Source organism: Leptinotarsa decemlineata, unplaced genomic scaffold (genome assembly GCF_025532065.1).
Source record: "Leptinotarsa decemlineata unplaced genomic scaffold, Ldec_3_MD MMD2_P_RNA_scaffold_9, whole genome shotgun sequence".
Taxonomy (NCBI): Eukaryota; Metazoa; Arthropoda; class Insecta; order Coleoptera; family Chrysomelidae; genus Leptinotarsa; species Leptinotarsa decemlineata.
The window spans coordinates 17,354,367-17,378,568 of NW_027412536.1; the positions used below are offsets into that span (position 1 = coordinate 17,354,367).

Genomic DNA, 24,202 nt, shown 5'->3' on the forward strand with positions numbered 1-24,202 from the left:
ACCTTATACATCAGCAGAATATTCATTTTATTTCATTTTCAGATCATTTCGGTTCAAAAAGAAGATACACTTTTAATAGTCGGGTCATGAAAATGGTTCTGAAAAATGGTTCGCAAACTAAGTGCTTGTGGCTTGTGTTGTGCTTTTCATTTGCCTCTTCACGGAGCACTTTTAATAATAATTGGCACAGTACAACATGTGAATTATTTCATTAAAGATGTGAAAACGGAAAGAAAAACGAAAAATCAAAAATTGATTAATAGACAACATGAGAAGCAGAGAAAATTGGTGAGATAAATTGTTATGTTTTGAATAGTAGGTTATTTCATTAACATGGATACGTAATACGATCAGACAATATAATATAGTAAGATGATGAGATGATAGAACCATTTAGGTATCTCATAAAATTAGTTCTGAGAATTAAACTTATAGTGATGCGTTTTTCAGTAGAGTCATAATGAGTGTATCGCTTGTAGTTATAGATTTTTCAATATTTGTTTCATACATTTTGAAGTTTGAAATATCTCTTGTTTCTTTTGGTAGTATATTATACAATTTCGGTGCAAAATAATATATCGTTCTTTGTGTATGGCATTTCTTAAATCGGGGTAGTGATAAATTTTGTGCGTTTCTAGTATTTTTTTATCACGCCGGTACTCCAGTTAGATTTATTAGAAAATATCCAAACAAGACAATGGTATGCATACAGGCTTTTAACGTCAAATAATTTAGTTTTATTATTCAACTGTTTTGTATCAAACCGTCTAGATTTTTCAAAAATGAATTTAGTCAAAGAATTTTGAATGGTTTGAATAGTATGCAGTACATTCTCGAATGCTCCACCCCATACCGTGATACAGTATCTAATGACTGATTCAACCAGTGAATTATATAATATTAATGAGTTTTGTTTTGTTAAAATTGTTACGATATTTTCTGTTTAATTAATTCCTTGTATCGATTCAACTTCAATTGAATATATTTCCTGTATCACGAATACCCTATAAAAGTAGTCACTTCATCATAAATTTTTTTTCTATGCGACAAAAACTCTTGGGCTCGGTACTGATTGGAAACGACGTAAATGAGATAGCGATTTTTGGAGAAAATCATGAAGATATCTGCCTAGTAAATGTGTTTTTAACTATCATTGATTGATTTTCGCAAAAGTGCGGATATACATTTCAAAGGCTGTTAAGGGTTGAATGTTTGGTGCATTTTTGGGTTATTTGAAAGTGAATTCAACCCTTGTTTCAAACGAGTTTGGATTAAGATAGTACATTGATTTCGAAACGTCTTCTGTTAGGGATCTCGACACAAGGAGGTAAGCGTTCGACATTTTTTTTTAGAAACATAAACTTTGAAAATACCTTGAACTGTTCATAATTTCAGACGTTTCATTTCTCACGGACCACGTTCCATATTTATGAGTTTCCTACACTTGTTGTGTATCCAGAAGGAAGTTTTAGCCTGTTTTACTTCCCGAAGTATTGCGACTACTTAAAGTTTGGTATTGCTACACCTTTTCACCTGGTGATTAGATGCAACGGACTTGGATAATAGAATCGACGAGGATAAGTACCTCGTAGAGGATTTTCTTTTCCTTTAAAAAAAATCGTTATGGAAGCAATAAACATAAGAATTGAAAGATCATATTTTTGTGAAGTGAATTGATTAAGGACAAACCGATGCCTATATTTTATGTTATACTAGGAACCGTATTCATAGTTAAGAAGAATTGAATGCTTGATGTGTTGCCTGTTCACATTCAATTCTTCCCACCGAAGTTCTTGCAAGAATCGGCTCATTATATCGTTGAGTAGAACATTAAGACTCAGTGACCTTGAAGTTTTTCTTTATCGTGATTTATCATATCTATATATTAGGTCACACCCTGGGTATTAGTTTAGGATTGAATATTGTAGTTATCTGTTGTATAGTTTAGTGATTTTTGTAATAAAAGCCGGCTAAATCACTTGGCGCCCATTTTGATTAGAAATCTTTTATTTTATTGGTAATAACATCTTTGATCCACGGCCCTGTTGAATGTTTCGAGTTGGTAACTAAACCGACCGTACTTAAACCAAAACAAAAAGTAACTACGTTATATCTGGAAATTAATAAACCTACGGGTAAACGTAATAAAATACATCTTATATTATACATTTTATATGTTAATTGCCTGAGTATTTTGATCATATGCGAAACGTGTTCATCTCATCTCTTGTGCTGGTTCAAAACCAGTCCGAGATATTTAAACTTTCTATGTTTTTTACCACTCTTATTTGTAACTAACGTCACTGCAGTTTCGTCCTACTCGTATAAGGACATTTTCAAACTTATACATCAATGTAACACGTAGGGAGCGGATCGAGTAAGGTCGATCAACTTCCGAACACTTAACAGAAATCGTCAGATGATGACAAATGAGAGTTTGTCGAAACGTCGTGTGATTGAGGATAATAGCACAGTAGGCGGATCAAAACCTGGAAACCAGTTCAGCATATTCCTATCCGTGAGAACTTTATATTTAACATTTCAAACCTTTACGGGAAGAAGAGGTCAATCAAGAAAAAGAACTCAGGTAAAAATCAACAACGATATTCATATAGGAAGCAGATCGTCTAAGGACAGTATACTTCCGAACACGTAACAAATATCAATTTACCTATATGTATAGTAGGGAGCGGATCGAGTAAGGTCGGTCAATTTCCGAACACTCAACAGAAATCGTCAGATGATGACAAATGAGAGTTTGTCGAAACGTCGTGTGATTGAGAATAATAGCACATACAATGAAATAAAATACAAGCAATAACCAAAAAATCAAAAAAATTTAACTATCAACACGAGATGAAAATTATTGACAAGAAAGAAAATAAAAAAAAATTACGTTTTTACTTTCACGACGTTTCGATTGTTAGTATCCACAATCGTCTTCGGGGGGTAACTGGACATATTCCTTCGAGATCGGACTATTTAAAGGTCATTCGACTGCTTTCACCTATCCCCTCTTCCCTCTCTCCGCTTCATCGGTTTTAGCGGAAGCTGACTGGTTGGCGGGAGTTGGTCGTGTTCCGCTTGATTAGAGGTTTCCATATGTTGCGTATCTCTACGCTAGCTTGGCTAAATGCGTTTTTGGACAACAGCAGAGGTATCTGTGGTATAAATTATGTATGTATGTATGTAGATTCAGTTTAATATTCCTCTTGAAGATGATCATTTGGTGATTGAAATACGTGAAATCCACGATTTGGTGTTGGGATAGAATTTCAGTTATATTCATTTCGGAGAAAATTTTACCAACTCATTAAAAGGACATGCGATAATCTTTCACATTAACTTCAATTCTATTTGGTAATTTTTCGAATTATCAAATCTGATAATTTGTAAGCATTCCAAAAGATTGAGTTTGAAATCTTTCTAATTCAAATGTAAAGAAGTTTTGTAACACAATAGAAAAAAACATCGACAAGCCCTTGCGTTAATATTGCCAGTCAATTCGCCTTCTGTTTGTCATATAGTGGCTTATTATAAGAATTTCGCAATAAATGAAATTTCAACAGATAACGGGAATCACGTGACTACAATTTTTTTTCACTTCAATCGAAGTGGTTTTTCTTCGGGAATAAAACACTGTTTTCAATTTGCAATTTTATATTTTTCACAAAAACGCCGATTGATAATTTCTCGTTCGCTCGTTTTCTTTTCTATATAATTTATTATTTTTTCCATTCACCTCTAAAGAAAAAACCCAAAATATAATTTATTGAAGGTGTTTCGAATCCAGGAAACGAGAGCTTTAGAGGTCTCCAAGGTGCAATTACTCAGATCACGCACAAAAAGCCTTATCCAGTGCCGGCAGACTTTCCCCGAGGATGCATATATAAACTTCCTACACAGTTCCATCTCCTGACTATTGACTACCGAATATAGTTCTTGCCTCTGGGATATCCTTCGAACAAAAGAGCGAAGTTTGGATGAAAGTTTTGGTTTCTTATGGAGAAAACAGAAAACCTGTTATCAAATAATCTAAAGTCGACAAAAGTTGAAGTAGGGAAAATAGTCGATCCTCGAAGTGAAATTTCACCTACTTCAGTGAAGAATGTAGGATTCTTCATAAAAGTCAAAAAGTTTTTTCGTGCATTTGGAAACTCTTAAGTTTGCACCACTGAAGTCACATCACAGTTATACAGCAGAGATAAATTTTCATTGTAAGAAGGTGAAAAACTACATGAATTTCTGATAAACACTTTCTAATGTTCAAAGATATGAATCATAATGGCAGAACCTAAACCTGCTGACAGAAACTTATTGAATAATATTAATTTTGCAATAAAAGACAAGAAACATTTTTTTTAACATTATGGCATTCACATTCCAATAAAATGTATACAACATGAAAAAACTGGAATACAGACCATAATTATTACAAATTCGATACTTCAATACTAGCTAAGAAATTGAGAGATAATTTGAATAACGAGACAAATTTTTATAATTTGCGAAGATTTCTTGAAAGTTATGCTCATAATGGAACTGATTTTCGTTTGAGACATGATTTCCTCTGGATTAATTGGAATTTCTAGCTCGTTTACTATCGTGGTTTTCGTCATATTGAAATGCCTTTCTCCTTCCCAAACGATTGTCAAATACAGGTCTTGTAATTTCTCCAAAATGTTGCGAACATTAATCCAATGACCAGAGTTTTGTTTCTTGATTTTCAAATCAATTGAATGATTTTTTTTTTATCAGAGTGTAATATTCAGTTTCATTGAAGTTGATCATCAGATTAAAAATTCTATCAGAGTAATCATCATCTAGTTCCTGAAACATTTTCATGTAAAATTTTGATACGAGAATGGAGAAATATTCATGAATGAATCAGGCACTTTCACTTCAACTACTTGTTTTGTAAATGAAAATCAACGAAAATTTTTGATGGAAATCAAGCAACGTGAATTTTAGGCATTGTCCTGGACAGTGAACATACATAAATATAATAATTGGATAGAACTAGTCGATACTTGATGAAAATCCATATTAAAACTAATTAATACCGTTTATTGCATGATTTTTACTATAAAGGGTTTTACAAAAACTGAGACACGTGTTTCGCTATACAATAGTTTTCTCAAACATAAACTAATTCTGGAGAGCACTGAATCAAGTAATTCAACGTTTCATATACTGAATATTACTGGAGTTTTTTTCCCAACACCAAACCGTTATTTTAACACTTCGACACGTGTTTCGATCACCAAGTGATCATCTTCAAGAGGTAGTAATTAATTATTACTAACCGAAATTCACTGCGTTATTTCCTTTATTTTATACTCTGATAATAACACCGTCAAATAATTGATTATGTTTGACGTTAACTGTAATGTTACCAGTTACCTCTTTGACGTGTCTTAGATGACTCTTCATTCAGTAAGATTGTGAAACAGGTCGGAAACACTTGTGACTTTGGTAAGAGATTCTGTATTGCTCTGTTATATATTCAGAGACTGGCTGGATTTGGCAGTTCAATTCAATTAGTTACGAACGACAAACGGGAGCAAGTAGAAATAGAAAGTTTACTCAACTTATGAAGTTATATTTGTTGAAGAGAGCTATTAGACTTGTATTGCAGTGAGTTTGCTTTTCAGTTCGTGATTCGTTCTTATTGAACTTGTAATCTAATTGAAACACTTTTCTCACACACCAGAAAACAATGAGTGTCTTTAGTTGATTAACGGAAAAACACATTTTTTTAAACAGTTGCTAGCGTAATGATTTTTCAGTATACCTAGTTTGAGAAAAGCTACACACTTATTTCAGGAATCGTTTCCAACAATTAGGAAATCATTTAGAAATTCATGAGTTAGGGATAGATGGATTACAATCTGTGTGTTTTGGTCAACCGTAGCGAACAGACGTTCTTACTCATACGTAGGCGTCTATAGTTCACCACACTTTCGGAAGTTTTCTAAAATTTACACTTTCGAGGGACCTAGAACCTATCGTATAGAAAAATGTCAAACATGAAAAAGCAATTTGTCGGATCGGACTAAGACCCAAAAGTGCCTCAGAGCAAACTCGCGAATATTACAAATGATAGTGCGGTTGGAAACCGTCTTAAAAGTGGAAGTAGGTATGCGAGATTATGCGAACTAGCGCATAAGTGACGGAAATCCCCGATCGCAATATTATCTTTACGTATCAGTCGATTCAGGTCGATCGTGGAGAATAGTTGAAAAATCATCGAAAGAACAAGGAATCCTCAGGTAGCATTCAGTAATGAGGGACGTCAAGGATACTTACCCATCCTAGCCGAGAACACAGGAGCAGCATTTCATCAGCAAGTATGCTGTCACCATAACAAGTCAGGATAGCCTGGCAGAACTCCTTTAACTATAGAAAATCAAGGAGACAAACGCAGAGGGATCTTCTGAGACAGAACAGTTGACCGACTCTGTGATTTCACTTGAATCAGACCCCAGAAACCCTGATTATGGCAATCCAAGCAACAGCACTTATATGGATGATCTGAACGGGGAACTAAACAACTGAAAAGAAGAGAATTTGAAATCTAAGCTTAATCTACGAATTGTCTCACGAAGTCCAAAAACAACTGATTGAAAATAAAATTATACATACTGGACCTGCAGGATTACGTCCAAGATTCTGACACTCAGAAAGTAAGCTTTGAAGAGCGAAATGGAGTGTATTTCAAGAATTTGACTGAATACAGCGAACATGAAGTGACTCTGCTCGAGCGTGAGAGGCAACAAACAGAAAAAATGGCCCAACTGGTTAGTCAGCTCAATAATGCTGCAAATTTGACAATGAGCAAGAAAAACTCAAAAGAAACGTTTCCGATCCTAGCAAGGGAAAACATTTTTTCCCTAACGAATACATTAATTACAGACCTATAGGTCTGGAAAATGACATAGAGCTACATCCTCTGAGCCAACTTCTAGGTGGGATGAAAGTTAAAAAAAGATTGTCAGATTTTCACTCAACAGTTTTATTGAAACGCAACATGTGTTGATGTAGCTAACATCACTTAATTTGATGGAAGTGATTAACAGTGAAAGTTCGACATAAAGCGTGGCTTAGAAGCGAAAGGTATCTCGCAAATAACTCTTTTTGGGGGTCTCCTAAGGAAATTTTATTTTTATTCCATAGATTCCACTTTTGAGCAGCAGAAAACAGAGGTGAATGAGAATGTTATTGAATGTACTTGTTATTGAAGTACTGTTGTGAAAGTTGAAACCGGTCTCTAGTTGAAACATTATCGAAAGGACAAGGAGTCCTCAGGTAACATTCACTAATGAGGGACGTCAAGGATACTCATCCATCCTAGCCGAGAACGCAGGAGCAGCATTTCATCAGCAAGTATGCTGTCACGACAACAAGTCAGGATAGCTTGGCAGAACTCCGTCAACTATAGAAAATCAAGGAGACAAACGCAGAGGGATCTTCTGAGACAGAACTGGTGACCGACTCTGTGATTTCACCTGAATCAGACCCCAGAAACCCTGATTATGGCAATCCAAGCAACAGCACTTATCATATGGATGATCTGAACGGGGAACTGAACAACTGAAACGGAGAGAATTTGCAATCTAAGCTCAATCTACAAAGTCTCTCACGAAGTCCAAAAACAGCTGATTGAAAATAAAATTACACATACTGGACCTGTAGGATTACGTCCAAGATTCTGATGGGAAACAACTGCCTCACACTCAGAAAGTAAACTTTGAAGAGCAAAAAAGAGTGTTTTTCATGAATATGAATGAATACAGCGAACATGAAGTGACTCTGCTCGAGCGTAAGAGGCAACAAGCAGAAAAAAGGGCCCAACTGGTTAGTCAGCTCAATAATGCTGCAAATCTGACAATGAGCAAGACAAACTCAAAAGTAACGTTTCCGATCCTAGCAAGGGAAATTATCTTTTCCCTAACGAATACATTAATCACAGACATATGGGCCCGGAAAATGTATGTATGAAATGTATGTATGTATGAAAATGACATCATCTGAGTCAACTTCTAGGTGAGATGAAAGTTAAATTGTCAGATTTCCACTAAACAGTTTCATTAAAATGCAACACGTGTTGATGTATCTGACATCACTTAATATGATGGAAGTGATTACCAGTGGAAGTTCAATTTTGAAGCGTGTCTTAAAAGCGAAATGTATCTCGCAAATAACTCTTTTTGAACATTGGGGGTCTCCTAAGGAAATTTTATTTTCATTCCATAGATTCCACTTTTGAGCAGCAGAAAACAGAGGTGAATGAGAATGTTATTGAATGTACTTGTTATTGAAGTACTGTTAATTTGGATAATGCATAACAGTTTACACGCGACAGGTGTTTCGTTTCATCAAGTATCGGTCAGTTCTATCACATTTTTATTTTGGTTAGACAACTGGAAATATTGAACCGTTGAAGGAAAGTATCATCCATCCACCGAATCACCCCAATAATGGTAAGTAATATTCAATAAATCTTTTTCATAAACGACGGCATTGTTTTACCGTAAGTGGATAGCATTTTGGTGAGTATCTCATTTATTTATCGAATTAATTTGACGATTATTTTTTAGTTGAATTCAAAATAAAACAAACTGTCGATCGAGTTATTACAAAGGGTACTTACTGAATAGTAATTTTTCAAATATTTTTTTTTAACAATTTCATAGAATTAATTCATAAATTTTCGTTAACACTATTTGGAAGTACTGAAAAAGGAACAAATACTGCCACGAAAAATTTTGAACATGAACAGAACACCAGCCCGGATTTTATTCTCTCCGACTCCGACCGTGAAAACCAATGTTCTTATATAACCTAATGTTTTTTACAAACACATGCTCAAAGAAAGTTAGTCTGACCCTAGTTATTTATTCAGTCTCTCCCTTTCCCCAACTCAGGTCCAATACACCCCATACAATTTTTACTTCCTTTGCTGATCTCAACTCTATATGAATGCAGAAACTCAGTATTTTCAATTACAATTCCAAAATATAATATCCTATCGAGAAATAATCAGTTCTTCATTACCGAAACCCTTGTGGTGCACTAGTGCAAAATATTTATGACTCACAATGAATGTTGAACTCCACTCTAGGAATTCGAATTATTTTCGATATACTACTCATATAATTGGAAAAACGTTTCAATGGGGAAATAAAAGTTTTTGATAGCGTCAACGGAACTTCGAAAGATTGGCAATCGAAGTTGTTATACTTGAGGGAGTTGCAGTTCTATCGGCAAAAAATGTGAAAGTAAAATTTGTCGCTTTGAGTTGGAAACAGATTTTCCAGAATTATATTTCGAAACACAAAAGTAATTCAAAGGGTGCAAAGTTATCACTTACACATGTAAGGGCACAAAAAATGAAAATGTTTCGATTTACGGCATAATCAAAAATTGACATTGGCAAAAGTTAGTGCATTTAATTTATGAAAGACATTAAAAATAATAAAAATTTCATAATTTTTCGAAAATTTTTGAATTACTCTTTGCTACATTTTTCGAGTTTTTCAATACATATTCAGAATTGGCATCACTTTGACAACTGCCGCAATCGATTTTCAATTATTGGAACACACTTGCAGACCGGTTTCGGGCTGTTTGGTCACTCGTCAGTGCAAGGTATCATCAACATAAAGTCGATGATTTCCGATAATTGAAATTCTAATTCCTTCAGAGTATCATTCCTCGAACTAGGCTGAAGCAGACAACAAACAACAGGTTTGTCATCGCCCCATCTGCCTGTGAACGAGGTAACCAACTGCACATCCGAAATTTGCCCCATTCCTCGTATAAGAACAGAAATCTTTTCACGAATATTCAGTGGGTATACTTGAAGACTAGCTATAAATCAAGTGATTTGATTTATCTTTATTTGATTTATCATTTAGATAATTTGATTTATATCAGTCTTCAAGTATGCCCACTGACACGAATGTCGATCTTAGACTTAGACTGGTAATTTCTTCATCGTAAATAACGAAATTTCCAATTTTATTATAAAATGTTAATTTTCTCTATAAATCACACTTTATAATATAATCAATACATCACATGAAGTTCTTGAATATATTGAAAAGTAAATCAAAATGAACAACATTCGAGTACAGTGGAAGGTTTTCCGGTTAACAATCTGATAATTTTAATTCCGGGCTGACCGCGTCCTGTGTTTCGCTATTGAAGCTATTTCATGTAGTGATATGCTACATGAGTTTTTGTGACTTGACTCCGGGCCGTACGTTTATGTATACAATATAACCCACTTGAAAGAGGGACACACCCCTAAAATTTGCATCTTTTCTCCTATTCTCAAGAACTTCATTTTGAATTGTAGAGCTCAAAAAACTGTACTTTGGGACCAAATATCATGTTCTTCCTACAAAAACCAAGGCCTGTAATCGTTGATAACAAAATTCCAAATTAAACAAACGAATGAACATGTTCATTTGATCAATAAATCTTTGGACAAATTATGATCCGAAGAATAAAATCTAGCAGTGTCAGGTCCGGTAATCTTGGCGGCTACCCAATGCAAGAACTATTTCAATCAGCCATTCTCTTACATTAACTGTATTATGTAAAGAAGACCCATCTAATTGAAACTTCAAATTCGGGCGAACCTGCACTGGTAGGTTATGTATTGCGTCCCAAAACTCATTAAGTCTAAAAGTATAATTCCATTCAAATCATCTGAAGGAACAATTCGTTCAGGCCAGTCTCAACTCCCTACACTGTAGGTTGATGGACTGACACCTAACAGAAAAACAACTACTCCCCTGGCTAATACCACGAAGGGCGTTGGGTTATATCTGACAGGTGTAAGTGCAGTAATCAATTCGGAATATCGTAGACTTTATATGATGATGCCAGTTCAATAATTGAAAATCTGTTCTGGCAATTGTATTGCCAAGAGCATATACAGGAAATACTTCAGTGAATATTCCTGCACTGACACCGGTCAGATATAATGCAACGCCCTTCGTGGTATTAGCCAGGGGAGTAGTTGTTCTCTGATAGGTGTCAGTCCATTAACCTACAGTGTAGGGAGTTGAGACTGGCCTGAAGGAATTGTTCCTTTAGATAATTTCATAACTTTTGCATTTGCAATTTTCATGAAGATGCTTCAAATAGAATGAAAACAATGTTTATTGGTCATAAAATTCATAAAAAATAGCTAATTTGTATACAGACATGGGTGGTATCGGGTTACTCAAGATGTACAATATATTTCTGGTATTATCACTTGGACACCTTACCCATGTAAAACATTTTGTCAAAAACTCTCGACCTATGACACTTCTGATAATGATATAATTAAAAAACCCAATAAATTCCGGCATTTCATTCACAGAGTTGCCTACTACAAGTCGAATGACTTGTAGTAGGCAACAATGTAGCAACAATGTAGCTCAACAATGTCAAATTGGCACATTTTTAAAGTCGTTCAAATTGTGAAATAAATTAATATTAGTTGAATGATCCTTCTTATTCTATGTTTCATAAATTGAAGAATTCAACAAAATACGCGCGACAAAAGCGAATTGGTTTAAACACCTGGATTTCTATGCACCTTTGGGTAGTATAAGTACATGAATTCAATAAACAAAGTAAAAGAGTTTGTGCTATACCTTAAGAGAACAAAAAATGGAAAATAAAAATTCCTGACCATCAGAGAAGGACGATTTTCGTAGTGGAGTTTTCAGCTTCCGGCAAGACAAGAATTATCCAAAGAGAGGACGGAAAACAGATGTAATATCAAGGTTTTCTCTTTGAACTCTGCAAGATGGTTGTTCTGATTATTGGAGTCCCTGGGGGAATGATGCCATCTGTACTCTCAAGTCCAAGATCATGTGAGCTCTTTTGGCTTGACAAATGGAGAAGGCTGTCATGCTTGGCTCATTGCGTTTGCTTAGAGTACATGATTTTCGGACCCAATGATTACTTACCCCACGGTAAGGTTGATAATGGTGGCACACCCTCCCGACTCTTTAGTGAAGGCGTTTCGGAGACAGGGCCCGATCAGCTTACCTCTTGGGAAAAATAATGATTATAATAAGTATCAATGCCAGCACAAAGTCAGACAGATCTGTTCATCGAAACTGCCAGGAAAGAACAAAGTTGCTGCAACAAATGTGCTTGCCGTTCTAATCTTTACTCGTTTGAAATGGAGAAAAATGATGCACTTCCATAGAAGTGTGCATCCCAAATTGTCCGTTTCACTGTTGTACTTTCCCCATCAACAGGAAGGAGCCTGTAAAGACGCAGGAGTTCAGGTTCCCTTCTTTGTATGGTTCGCCACCACGAGAGAGCAGAAATTGGAGCATTTCAGTTAGTGAACTAGTTTTTGACACTGAATGAGGTGATCACAACTCTATCACCAACATTGAAGACCTTGGCTTATCAAAGCGCCTGACTTTCGCTTTCCTCATGTCGAGTGGGCTGAAGTCAGAAACTGAGGGGTTCACCATGGTCTGCTAGGATGATGTCTTCAATACCTTGGTCTACTGTAGTGGCGTGATGGGTACAGAGGTTCTTGGCAGCTTATGCTGTCTCAGCATATATCCATCGACATAACGCGGCCCTAAAAGTGCTTTATTACCACCTACGGCGCTTTTACGGTATTGACGAAACACCGGTGTTGCCCTACGCTGCGGGGGATATCGAATCCGTTGTTATGAGGGTGAGGAACTATTGGTTCCTCACCCTCACAAGCTAATGAAGGCTCATAAAAGCCGGATGTAGTCCTTCTCGACTACCAGAGCAAGACGATATTTTTCGTGGAGTTTTCAGCTCCTAGCGAGACAAATATCCCCCGAAAAAAAGAGAAAAAACGGATAACATACCAAGATTTCCTCTTCTAACTTCGCAGACTTTATCTAGACCTCTTTGCCGAGATAATTTTTCTGATTATTGGAGTCCTTGGTGGAATGATGCCCTTTCTACTTTCAATTCTCAGAATCATACTGGCTAAAGCAAAAATCTTAGCCGGACAAATGCCCAGTGCACATTCTTTTCGGACCCGATGCTCTCTTAACCCACGAGAATTGGTCGTTGATTGATAACGAACGTCCTCCTCAATGTATCGGGGCTGCGGGGAAAAAGGCCTGACCAGCGCAAACTTAGATTTAAGAAATAACAAGAATAATAATGATAATAAAAACCACTGATATGTGTATAAAAAATAATGAACAATTGCGCCTAGTCTCTCACATTAAAAAAACAATAGTTATCGAATATTTAAGTTTCAAAGTTTTGATAAATTGATGGATGTAGCCATAACTACGGGTAGGAAATCATAATGAAGAAAAGAGAAATTGAACTTTCTATGTTTTTAACCACTTTTATTTGAAACTAACGTTACTGCAGTTTCGTCCTATACGAACATTTTCAAACTTATACATAAATATCATAAATTGTATAAGTTTGAAAATGTTCGTATAGGACAAAACTGCAGTAACGTTAGTTACAAATGAAAGTGGTAAAAAACATAAAAAGTTTCATTTCTCTTTTCTTCATTAGATTGAAGTTTTGAGTTGAATAATAATACTTTCAAAAATGTTTTCTGTCAAATGCACTTCTCCTGCCTAACTATTTTGAATTCTTGATTCAATAAGAGAAAAGTACAAGATTCGCAGATGACCCGTTTCCAATATATCAGGGGAAAAATATTTGAATCTAAATACCTGAGGGTATCGACAGTGTTTTTTAAACGTTCATCCCATCTGAGGAGTTTTTCAATTTACATCTAAATATTTCAATTCGAATACCCTTCAAATTTTTATGTGTATTCAATGAAATCGCTCAACTGGCTACGCTCGTTTCGCAAACTTTTTCACTCACAAAATAAAACCTTTCTTTCAACACTCATATCATAAATAGCTATTCTTGCGATTTCGAAAAAACGCAGAATCCTGTTGCTTCGAAACTATTTTTGGAACATAGCCTTTCTGGTGAATTATGGCGGCTTGGATGAATGATCCTTTGGTCAATGTACAATTTGAACAATAGTTTGAATTTACTTTTCGAGTCCAGAGAATGATAGTTCTGCATATAAAGGGTTGATTCGCTTTTTCGTAAACTTGATTTTGAGTCAAGTCGACTTCACCCCTACAACGACATTGATATTTTTGACTCCAGAGCAGACACTATGTAGGTGAACCGCGCAAGTTTTTTACCGTTTAAAAAATTTTTTACGGCAAAAACATTTATCAAGGCATCAGAAGTGATATTCTGAAGAGTCATTTTCAAACAGCGTTTTCGTCTTCATGCCTTCAATTTGAGCTGGTAAGCGACATCATGACGTGCTACTGTTTGCTCTTTAAAGCAAGGTTTGGTTGAGGGGCTTAAGGTTCAGCAACGTTAAATGCAAGGTATTTTTTATTTGAACTATATAAATGGATCCTCAAATAGAGTTGAACTAGAGTTGAAAACATGAAATGCAAATGCCTTATTGGCTGAAAAAAAAAACAAAAGGGCAACTACATTCACTCTTCCAGATTCAAGTAAAGTAATTATATAAAAAGAGGTAGTTTGATTCGATGGATATAGAGATTGAAACCCAATTCGAAGAGCTCGAAAAGCACTCCAATTAAAGATTGTTCGACAAGGAGATGTATTGTGTTAACTGTGGCTGAAATTCGATCAATGTAAACTTGTTCGAATAACGTAATTCGTTTTAGAGTCTGATGGATATTTCAGAATATCGTGTGAGGAGAAAATAGGAATACGATGAAGGTGAAAGAGATGAGCAGTTTTTCACAAGATTCCGAAAATTGCTTTAGACTGTTAATTTAATATTTCATGAGTTTGAACAATTATCAACCTTAATCAAAATTGTTTCGGGTTTTTCCTACTTTTGAGTAGTTATAATTTGAATATTATTCCATATCATTATTCATAACAAATTTCTACTACAACAAAGGAAATAAACCCATATGATAATCACTCTAAAAATCTCGTAGTATTGAAGTGAATATAAAAATGTAAAGGTATAGTATCAACAGAAAACTCCTCCGTTGTAAAGCCAAGCTTTGACATATGCCGCCAAATGAGATTCGGTCTGTCTTTCACTGCAGTTTTCATTGCAATTGGAATCAAAACTCAAAAACAATGCATTCCCAATCCCACACCAGACTCGCCATAGTAATCACCAAATGTTCTAGCCTGAATATCAAATTTGTTATGAAAATATAGGCTTCCACAGCTGGATCCATGATTGAAGATAATACAATCCTAGCTAGTAGACCGTGGTTGAATGGAACCTGTAGTACTAAACGTATCAAGGTAAATCAAAGATGACTGGAAAACTTGCAATACATTGTATGGAACCTTTGGTGTAGTAATGAATATTACTGGTTATCCAACACCAAACCATTATTTCTCACACCTCGACAGGTGACCAGATTAAACTGAGTGAGTTTAATTTTCCTCTTGAATATGATCACTCGGTGATTGGAACACGTGTCGAAGTGTTAAATATAAGGGTTTGGTGTTGAGATTAAACTCCAGTAATATTCAAAAAATGCCTGTCAGGTCTCAACGAATAATATAGTAATGAATTAATCCCCTAATTCATTCTTATGACAAAAACCATGTTGTGCTGATTGTGTTGAGTAAAATACAGATTTTTCATCAACCTGTTAATCAGAAAACTTTTATTTGTCTGTAAATGGTAACGTATTTCAATGACAGGAATTATCAGAGCTAGACATATTTTCAAGAGTAATTTGGATTAGCAGATGATTAAAATGACCATTTATTTGAATGTATGCCGAATGCCTTTGAATAAAATAAAATGAATCAGTATTTACTAGTGGGTCCAAGAACAATAGATTTGATATCACTTTCGTACAAGAAAACCAGTATTTGGATTAACAAAATACGCCAACAGTACGCGCCACGGCTGATGGCGAGTGAACACGCAGGTAGATGACTTTTTTGTAATTTCTTTTTATATTTTACTTAGTATTATAGGTAGTTGTTGGTTCACAGATACATCATAAACACCTTCCGGTTTTGGTGCAGCTGTTTTCAGTCGAAGACCCAGGACAGAGATGTCAACCTGCATAGGAACCTATGCGAGTGTATTTCAAGCGGAAATTTAACGACTCTCCTCGATAGGAAGACTTAACAAATTTTCTCTGGTCTGGATTCCTGACCATGCTGCCCTGCAAGCTGCTTCATCGGACCAGAACCTGTCATTGGCATCGCTTTGAGCTTTGCCAAACAAACATTGAACACCTGGATGGCAAGAAGATTTATGGACTTCTGGCAGAATCTTCCAGGATTGGCTCACTCCAAGGCGTTTATTCACCCTTCGAAGCTTGATTCCAAACAGTTGTTGGATTACAGTAGGGATGAACTACGATGTCTAACAGGTCTTCTTGCAGATCACTGTCATTTGAATCATCGTATGCAGAGACTCGGACTGTCAGAAGACAGTGTGTGTCGTTTCTGTTTGGAAAATGATGAAACATCAGAGCAAATACTTTGTGCCTGCCCCGCTGGGGACCGAATCAGGTTCTTAGAGTTCGGCAGAGCCGTACTCTTACCATCTGACCTGAAAGACCACTCACTATACAAACTAATCGGCTTCGTTAAGAAGCTGGGTTTATTTGGTCGATTGTGAATAGGTGTGAGTCACAATAAACCCTTGCGCGTTGCGGTGGGGGGTCTAATAGACCCACTCACTCTGGACCTAACCTAACCTAGTATTATAGGTAGTAGTACAGTTCATTTAAATGTTATATAATGATACACTTATCCAAAAATGAACTTTAATGAGTCACTATCTGAATACCAATTTTCTTCATCTTACCTGCTGTTTGTGCTGTTATCTTCATTTAAATTTATGATCAATCACTGGATTTACCTCTGTTTGAACGTCTGTGAATGTTTAATTTTCCCAATATTTCCGATCCGTATCTATTAAATGTCAGCAACGTTTTTGCCATTTCTCGGAAGTGATTTGATCAAACTCGTGCTCCACCAGTTTCCTCACATCTTCCAACTTGAATGGTACATTCTTTTGAGACACGTTGTTTTTGACAGTAGCCCTAATAAGTTCGATGCTTTTTATTTACATTGATCAACTCGTATAATTCGGGTTTGAGCATGTTATGAGTGAACATAATGCATTTTTCGAGCAGCCACTCACCATCTCAGCCTTACTAGACTTTGTGTTGGGGGCTGGATTAATTTGAACAGTATGGTATGGAGCATTATCGGTCACGACTACCGATTTCACAGGTAAATTTGAAATGATTTTTTTTTGCAACCATTTACCATAATTTAAATATGAGCCAACAATTAGGTATAAAGCCCATGTCGAATCCTTCATGGACAATAACGAGTCTTGGTCCCAACGCAATATTTTTAAATAACTTTTTAGTTGATTCATCCATCCAGTTCTTGGGAAATGTATGCCCACTATGAAGGTATATTTCATCAAGAAACACAATTGGTCGCTATTGTCTACAAAAATATTTTTTTTTTTATAAATACTTGATCCTCAATGCTCTAATGTCCATTTTTTCATTGACTTTCTTCTCATTTTCAGTCCTTCCCCATATGAGACCTAATTTCTTAAAAATGCTATTAAGAGATGTTTTGGAAGCTACTGTTCCCAAAACGTCATTGATTTTGTGTTGAAACTTTTTGACCGTAATACGACACCCTTCCGTTTTATGAAAGTCGTACATAATCCGTCTAATATTGAATTACTCATACTCGGAAATATCAGTTACTGGTGCTCTTCTAGGCCGCTTCTTTCTTGGGGTGGAAAATTTTACTTCTCTGTTATCTGCAGAAATTAATTGCTCCCCTTCTTTCACTACTGTTTCAATGGAATACCTAATACAAAATAAAAATCTGTGTTGATACCCGTAGCGTGAAATGTTTTATTTTTCACATTTAATAAAGAATCCGACACACATTTTACACTTTGAAAATAATTGAACGCTTTAAGAATTATTTCCCTTGCCTGATTCTTGATGACTGGTTTTTTGTTGAGCGATGATTTTTTTGGAAGCAACACAATGCCAAACGCCAAAAGTATTGGAGGACAAGTAAAGATACGCCTTTGTACAGAGCATTATTATGTCTTGCAAGACCTGTAGTGGGGGTTACATTGAAAATGAGTTTGGGTGATCTGTGGGTGGCAGAACTGAAGTGTACTCTTATAACACAAGTTATTCCAATTTTTCGATAAAGTTAATTATCATTATCAAGGAAAAGCTACAAAAAAATGTATATTATTGCATCACATTTTTTTGTAGCTTTTCCTTGATAATGATAATTAACTTTATCGAAATATTGGAATAACTTGTGTTATAAGAGTACACCGTGAAAAAAGTACTGACTTTTTTCACAAGTTTGCATATAAAGTTTTTCCTATCAATTGATCGGTGTATATTTTCCCTTGGATAGGTATTGGTTTTTTTAGCAAGCCGAATGAACGTATTCTGTGGAAATCGTCTGGCATATCAGCATATAAGACTGGACAGAGGTAAGTAAACGAACTTTGACATTTTCGTGAATTAACTCTTGGAATTGTTGTTGTTTTGGCTTTGAAGCGTGTTTCATGTTTGGTGCTGTATAGGCTCGTGTTTGTGCTTGTTTTCATGGTGGTGGAGAACTAGTGATTGTTATTAACGTTGACGGGCATCCAGAGCTTTTGCTTCTGTGAATAATTTTTCCGTTGGGTGTGTATAGTTTTTACGGAGTATGATCTTTAAGATCCATTTTTGTGATGTCTCTAGTTGTTTTGGCATGTATATATTTAAGGAAAATTAATTCAAGTTTCGGCAACACCGCTCTCGGTTTTGATAGAATAAATCTACTTAGTTGAGTAGTTTCAGTTTTGAAATTAGAAATATTCGGAACGGCTGGATCGGAAGAGAAATAAGATACGCGCTGGTGATTCTATCGTATAGTATAGATAGTCCAATAAAATGAGGATTTAAATTACCATGCAAAAGGCAAGCCTGCATTTTTCAATATAAGTTGATTTTAGCATACATTCAACGGATTAATAGTTAAAAAATGTTGAATTTCATTTAGGGGATAGAAAATGAATAAAAACTACCCCAAAAATCCCTTTTTTGAATATATCTCGAAAGCATAAAAATATATGAAAAAAAGGTCGAAACAGAAAATGTAGGCAATAAAATTTTCTATAAAATCGTTTCTGATCACTTTTGACGTATTTGCAATAGAAACCGAGATATTTGCAATAATCAATTAATACTTATAGTTCAGACGGGCTGCAGTAGAGCGGCTAATTCTGTCTGGCAACAGGTATTATGAGACATTCACCGAGCAAGCGTAACGAAATAGATCGATGTTATAGATTGTGAAATGAATCATTGTAGTTGGGTGTTTGGGAGAGTGACCACACTTCCCGATTTTCGCGGGGCAGTCCAGCTTTTTGGTGGGTTTGGGTTACAAGATCTTTTTTTGGAACTTCTGTCCAAGGGCACCGAAAATTATGATCAAATGCTCATTCGATTCAGAATGACCCCTAGTAACTTTATGAAAAATTTCCAGAGAGGCTCAAAAAATTGCTAAAGTAAAAATTTAGTAAAAAAAGCGGAGTTTGGTTTTTTGCAAATATCTCTGAAAATATTAAAGATATCCGAAATTAGAAAAAAGACCTTTGAAGTGGAAAAAAATTACTGAAAAAACAACCTCCCCAAACTCTATCACCAACATTTATAATTTCAATTAAGAAGCGAAAATAGATCTAAAAGTGGGCAATGCGCGTCCCGTACGCGCTGACCGATATGGACCTTTGAACAATAAAAATTATTTCAATTCATTGAATATCATCATTGAGAAAAACAACTTCACATACCTCAAAGACACTTGAAAGAACGAAAATCCATGGAAAAATTTTTTCTGGTGATTATTTTATTAGATATACTTTGGTTAATTAACTGATTTTAAAAAGTTTTGAATTTACATAAAAACCTCGATAATTTTTAAATTATTTATGTTATTAATAATTATGTTATTAATAATTAAAGACAGTAAAAAGTGCAAAATTCAATTGAAGCAATGAAAAAGTTTTCTTTATATTCGAATTTGTTTATATTCTTATTATTGAGAGTTACATAAAAATGATTTTTACGCCACTTTTAGCTCTATTTGTTTGCAAAATTGGTATAAACAATTGTATTGTTTGAGATATTTGAAATTTTTCAGAGGGGATTTTTATCAATAATGAATATTATGATTTTTAAAAACAAAATCATTTCTCAAAAAAAATTATTGCTTAAAAACGCATTTGTTGATTCACAATTTTGTTTGCTACTATTGACTCTAGTCTAGACCGATCATCAGCTCCAGAGATTCGGCTACTCAAAACTTGTCTAGATTTTTACTTCCCATGATAAAACTATTACAAGGAAAAACATCCTCTTTTGTAAAGAATTCAAGGCATTTTGTCGAACTACTAGAGTCAATTTAAGTCACACAGGAGGATCAACTAATTAGTTTCGACGTGGAAAGTCTTTACACCAACGTTCCGGTCGAAGTAGCACTCCAAATCATACAGAGAAAGCTATCCGAAGACGGGAACCTGAAAGAGAGAACGAATCTACCTATAGAAGTAATTATGGAATTACTAGGATGCTGTGCACGAAACTGTTATTTCCAACTGAAAGACGAATTCTTTACACAAGATGAGGGGCTGCCAATGGGATCGCCACTTTCACCAGTCATAGCCAACATATATATTGAGTGGTTTGAAACTCTGGCATTTGAAGAAGCCCACAAGAAACCTCGAGTCTGGTTGAGATATGTGGGCGACACCTTCATAATTTGGAACCATGGGAATACTGAACTAGACGCCTTCCTGAAACACATCAACAGCGTGAGACCTTCCATCAATTTCACAATGGAGAAGGAAATCCACAACGAATTGCCATTCTCAGATGTTTTGGTGAAGAGGACCGACACTAAGTGGGAAACATCTGTATACCGAAAACCCACTCACACGGGTTAGTATCTGAACCACGAATCCAACCACCATCAATCGACTTAAAGAGGAATCATCAAGACTCTATTAGACCGTGCTTTCGGGCTCTGTAATACGAAGGAAGGTCTCGAGAAGGAACTAGACATCATCAAAAATGATCTTCAACGGAATGGCTACTCCAAAGCGATGGTAGAAAAGACTTTGGCTAAAAGACAGCAGGAGCCTCGCAAGGAAGAGAAGCCGTCACAACCAGTGCTTGCACTTACTACATCAGAGGATTATCGGAGAGGATTAGAAGAATTGGTTCCAAGTACAACATCAGAATCTGCTTCAGATCCGGTAACACTATCCGTAGCAGCCTCACGAAAACCAGGCCACCAAACGCGGACTGCAATTCCAAGAATTGCATTTACCGAATACCCTGTGAGTGCGGAAAATCCTATATTGGTGAAACTAAGAGGCCATTGAATGTTCGCATTGCTAAGCACAAGAAACACACACAGCGAGGGGAAACCAGCAAATCAGGGATAGCAGACCATGTTTGGACCCATCAACACAACATCGAGTGGTCCCAAGCTGAGATCATACACAGAGAGGAACATTGGTTTAGGAGAAAATTCAAGGAAGCCGCATACATGTTGTCCAACAACGTATTCAGCCATTGTCAATAACCTTCAAACACATGATTTTTGTGTAAAACAATACGGAAATTTTTTTTTACACAAAAAGAACGAAAAATGTCAATAATTAAATTACAAGTAATTATATTTTTTGGATCTACTCGTTTTTGTATAGAGTTATTTTTTTGAAATTGATTTATTCCTTCGTTCTTTGTTTTGGAAGATTCCCACATTTTTTTGTATCAAAATGGAGTAGCAGAAAGTCAAAAATTTCAATAATTCTTAACCAAATGCCTCAATTTTACTTTTTAATATTTTTCAGGTGAAGAAGAATGTTTAGTACTTAAAATCGTTATAATCAAGGATCCATTCTTCTTCAGAATCCTCATGAGAATCAGCGTTTTTCAAATTATCATTAATAATCAGCCACTTCTGCTTTTGTTGATTTTCTGACATATTATATGTATAGATAATTTTTTCTTACCTTTCCCAAATAGGGCGCTAGTTGTGTCACAATCTGCGAAAGCGTGTGCAAATAATATGAATTGTTTGAAATTACTATTGTCAGAAGTGGAGTATAATTTGTTGGTAGATTTTTTCGAACTAAATAGTTTATTAAAAAAATGTTATCGTCTGTTGTTGTGAGACCAATTAATAAAACCAATAAATCGACGTCGTTGCCAACAACTGCAACTGAATTTCCATGGTTATTCTTCAAGTATATCGCGGTATTGGCAATAAGTGAATCATCATCCTCATCAGCTTTCCTTACTTCAATTCCAGTCGAGCGTAGATATTCACTCAAATTCAGAACAAAATTGTGTTTCTTACAAATATAAAAATTTCGTTTCTGTAAATAATGTAACAAGCATATTTTTGTCAAAATCTACATCTGCAGCAACACTTTCCACTTGTTTTCGATATCTTTCGTAAGACTTGACACCAAATTGATCACTGCTGTATCCATACAACCACTGCATTACCAGTAAAATGACTAACAATGTATTGACGATGAGATTGAAATAATTCCAAGTATGTTTTACCATGAGGCCAGGTGACTCGGTGGAGTAAAAAACCCCCCATCAACGACGAATGAAAAAGATAATAACAATTTATCACTTTCAAGACTGGTTTTGAAAACAGTAAACAAATCTGACTTTTGGGTCTTCCTCATGAAGCCTGCAGAATCGAATAATGATAGTGAAAATGGCGCTAATTCGTATTCAAAAGCTTTTTTAGAAAGCTCTTCATCGTCTCTAGTTAAGACGTTATGTTGTCTGATGAGTGTACTTTTCTCTTAATGATCATGCTAATCGGCAAAATTGCCGCTACTGATCAATGGAAAATCATCACTAGATGAGAAAAGAACACACGCAATACCCTCAAAAGGTCAATGTTTGGGCAGGGATTGTAGGAAACCATATCATTGATCCCTTTTTCATTGAGGGCAACTTGAAGGGCGATAATCATTTGAAACTCAAAATAATGTCATTCCAAGTTTAGCCAATTCATATCCTGATCCAGGAAACCCTCTAGTTTCAGTGAATACGATATGGTTTTAGCAGGATGGAGCATGGAGGCGAGGATCGATTGAATGGCCAGCTTGATCACCTGATCTTTCATCATTAGATTTTTTTTATGGGGATATGTGAAGGGCAATGTGTACGAAACTATACCTTCAGATTTTAGTGACCCAATAGAACGAATAACGCTTGCGATTAGGTCGGTCATGCCTGATATGTTGAATAATGTTAGAAGACAGTTTTATTTGAGATTAGGATGTTTCCAAGAGGTTTGCGGTTAACTTCGTTAACATCCATAATTCTTTTTCATATTCTACATACAATTACGTTTTGCATTACATTTAGTTTTTGAGTGTATTTTAAAGCGATAACATCAAAAAATTGGGGGTTGTACCTGTCATTCGAAGGGGGCTGAAGGTAGGGGTGACAATTTTAAGTAGAAGAATGTCAAATTATAATTTACATTTGACGTCTTCCGGGATTTTTTTAATATGTACTGTAACCGTAATAATGAATTTATTCCATTTGGCTTTTACACACTGTATATATTTCACAGATTGAAGAATACAAATTTATTTTCGATAATATTTTTGAGACACATGTGTATAATAAATTATTCAATTTTTTTACATAACAATGAATAAGATGAATAATTCATTATATTCTTATGAATCATTTCTTGCAATAAAAACATTTTACTGTTAGGTTCTGTTATCTAGAGTAAAACATAAAATAATATACAGTAGATACAAACCATCATGAAATCGACATGACTCCTTGCCTTTCCACACTTTATATTTCAGGTAATTTTTCACTTTACTTTTGTCTATTAATGTCTTTAAACCTTTTTTTCACAGTTGCAATTGTGTCACAATCACTTTCAAGAGGCAATTCACAAATTGAGCACAATTCACGTTCCATTTTCACTTTTCACAGGTTCTTTAATGAAATGCAAAAAAAAACACTGTAATGAAATGGATGCAAACACTTCGGGAATGAAAATAAATATAAGTCGCATTCATTCATATGTGCACCTGGGAAACACCGACAAC

General features: G+C 35.4%; 1 protein-coding gene and 2 long non-coding RNA genes across 4 annotated transcripts in view; 1 reads left to right on the forward strand and 2 right to left on the reverse strand.

Moving 5' to 3' along the window:
- The window catches only part of vex (somatomedin-B and thrombospondin type-1 domain-containing protein), a 529,487-nt gene that overhangs the window by 17,612 nt on the left and 487,673 nt on the right, over window positions 1–24,202 (reverse strand). The gene's annotated exons all lie outside the window — the stretch shown is intronic.
- On the forward strand, window positions 1,112–3,345 carry LOC141480574 (uncharacterized). The gene is made up of 2 exons (XR_012464434.1): window positions 1,112–1,327; window positions 1,396–3,345. It is a non-coding gene; the product is annotated as an uncharacterized lncRNA (long non-coding RNA).
- LOC141480571 (uncharacterized) overlaps window positions 3,349–24,202 on the reverse strand; it is a 34,105-nt gene continuing 13,251 nt past the window's right edge. Inside the window, exon 3 of the long non-coding RNA XR_012464429.1 lies at window positions 3,349–4,830. This is a non-coding gene — a long non-coding RNA (uncharacterized lncRNA). The remainder of the gene's footprint in view (window positions 4,831–24,202) is intronic.